This window comes from Penaeus japonicus, unplaced genomic scaffold (genome assembly GCF_977035675.1).
Source record: "Penaeus japonicus unplaced genomic scaffold, GWHDUDI00000001_assembly GWHDUDI00000019, whole genome shotgun sequence".
In the NCBI taxonomy this organism is placed as follows: Eukaryota; Metazoa; Arthropoda; class Malacostraca; order Decapoda; family Penaeidae; genus Penaeus; species Penaeus japonicus.
The window spans coordinates 915,074-917,573 of record NW_028234421.1 but is presented as its reverse complement, the minus strand read 5'-3'; the positions used below and the strand labels follow the sequence as shown (position 1 = coordinate 917,573).

The following is a 2,500-nucleotide window of genomic DNA, read 5'->3' as shown; positions in this document are numbered from 1 at the left end:
GAAAAAGAAAGAAAGAAAAAAAAAGACCGATGAAAGATAGGAAATAAAAATCAAGACTATAGGACGGTCGGTTCCCAGAGGAGAGGCGGGCGTGTAAATGACGGGCGTCAAAATTCCCGCCCGTGACAGGAAAGGGTTAAGGCGGCGGGAATCAAGCGGTGAAGCCGGTTATGCGCCGGCTATATAACGGCGCTTCGTAATTCATGGTCTTTAGATCGAGTAAGTGAGTGTGTGTGGGTGTGGGTGTGGGTGTGGGTGTGTGTGTGTGACTGTGTGTGTATATTTGTGTGTGTGTGTGGGTGGGTGGGTGAGTGAGTGTGTGTGTGTGCGTGTGTGAGTGTGTTTGTGTGTGTGTGTGTGTGTGTGAGTGAGTGTGTGTGTGTGCGTGTGTGAGTGTGTTTGTGTGTGTGTGTGTGTGTGAGTGAGTGTGTGTGAGTGTGTGTGACTGTGTGTGTGTGTGTGTGTGTGTGTGTGAGTGTGTGTGTGTGTGCGTGTGTGTGTGTGTAGATAGGCAGGTATGGCATACGTTTCAATATACATACACGTCCATCTTTATATATGTCCGACATTTGTCATTCCGGTCACGAACTGTTGCCAATGAATGAATTTGTCACGTGGTAAGAAGTTACGCTCCTTATTGGGCACTTCCCTTAGCCTTGGGTACACACCTCGCCCTCTCTCTTGCCATAGATCATCAATAAGGGGCGTTAGAGGGGGGTAGGGGGGCTGAGGGGAACGGTGGGGGTTAGAGGGGGAATGGGGGGGGTAAAGAAAGGGGGTTGAATGGGGCATGTCTGTGTACCTTCTCTTGATTAGCATGATTTTCAAATTATGGGAGGGTCTCAAGTGTGTGTGCGTGTGTGTGATTAGTATTTTTCTTTTCTTTTCTTTCTATCCGTCCCTCACTTTATTTCTCTCTCCCGTTCTCACACGCGCTTTTTTATTCTCTGTCTTTCTTTAATACTATTCCTTTCTCATCCTTTCATCTTTCTCTCGTGCCTTTCACTCAGTCTCTCCTACTCTCTATATCCCCACCCTCTCTCTCACTCTCATTCTCTCTCTCTCTCACTTTTTCACTCTCTCTCGTTCTCATTCCCACTCTCATTCTTACTCTTACTCTTACTCTCTCTCTCTCTCTCTCTCTCTCTCTCTCTCTCTCTCTCTCTCTCTCTCTCTCTCTCTCTCTCTCTCTCTCTCCCCTCCCTCCTCCTCTCTCTCTCTCTCTCTCTCTCTCTCTCTCTCTCTCTCTCTCTCTCTCTCTCTCTCTCTCTCTCTCTCCCTCTCTCTTCTCCTTCTCCTTCTCCTTCTCCTCCTTCTCCTCACATTCTTCCCCACTTCCCACCCTCCCCTCATTCCATAACCCTATCTTTCTCTCTCCATATCCCTCTCTTACTCTTTCTCTCTCCTTTTTTGCAATCGACTCATCAAATCTCAACTTTCCGTCCATCATAAAAAACAGCATCACCACCAATACCATTATTTACACCGTGACAGAAAAAATAAAGATGAATTAAGACCCATCCATCCCGCCCGCCCTGAGTTGCTTAAGAGATGTCGAGACGCCGCGACTTGACTGACTTTCACTCGCAGCATCTTTTGAATCAGACGGAGACGCCAAACACGAGCGAAATTATTATCCGCCGTCGAACTTTCACGCCAAATCGTGTTTTGTTTGGGCGAATCGGAGACGAAGATGATGACTTTGCGGGTTTTGCTAGGGACGCTACGACACGACCTGGAATTAAAAAAATAATGATAGTTGCCGGGTGCTTGGCAGTGCGTGTTGCTAGGGTGACGAAATGGGGCTTAGATCGGGGTTGTGTAAGGGAGAATCGAGACTTTTTTTTTTCTCTTTTTTTCTGGAAAGATGGGTTGGTAAATATGTAAGTCGATAAATATATCTATACACAAAATATATGCTATGGAGTAGTATCTATGTGTAAATATACATTTATATATATTTATTTACTTATTTATTTATTTATTTATACATATATGTAGATGGATTCACAGTGATTGACAAATACACATGGCTTATCAATTCAACAAAGAAACATCACCCTCATCCTTCGCCACATCTCACACAGAACTGAAAAACAACAATTTCATTCCAGCCTCGTGGTTTATCCCGCCACAAAAGTCACCAGCGATAGCAGTAGGACTCGTGGCGGAAAAAAAAAAACATCGTGAATTGGTAAGGATTAATCGATTTTGTGCGTATGTTTGGTTAATGACTTCAGTTTTATGGGAAATGTGTGTTTTCTTATTATTTACTTTCTTGTAGTTTTGGCGGTTTTATGATAGTTATGATAGTCATTGCAAATATTACTAATGATTTTCTTGTCATTGGTATCGTCAATATCCTATATATTCCATACATTTCTTTAACTGTCATGTGCTAATTTTCTCTCTCTCTTTCTATCGTTTTGGCACTTTATCCCGATGTGACACGATCTACCAATATTCTCCTGTAGTTTCCCCTTCACTAAATCTTCCTAGT

The 2,500-nt window shown here is 43.6% G+C and overlaps 1 protein-coding gene across 1 annotated transcript in view; it reads left to right on the top strand.

Annotated features, from left to right (window-relative positions):
* The first annotated feature begins 1,586 nt into the window (after positions 1-1,586).
* Positions 1,587-2,500, top strand: part of LOC122258580 (uncharacterized) — a 6,465-nt gene continuing 5,551 nt past the window's right edge. Inside the window, exon 1 of the mRNA XM_043024594.2 lies at positions 1,587-2,194. The gene's annotated coding sequence lies outside the window, so the exon portion shown is untranslated. The remainder of the gene's footprint in view (positions 2,195-2,500) is intronic.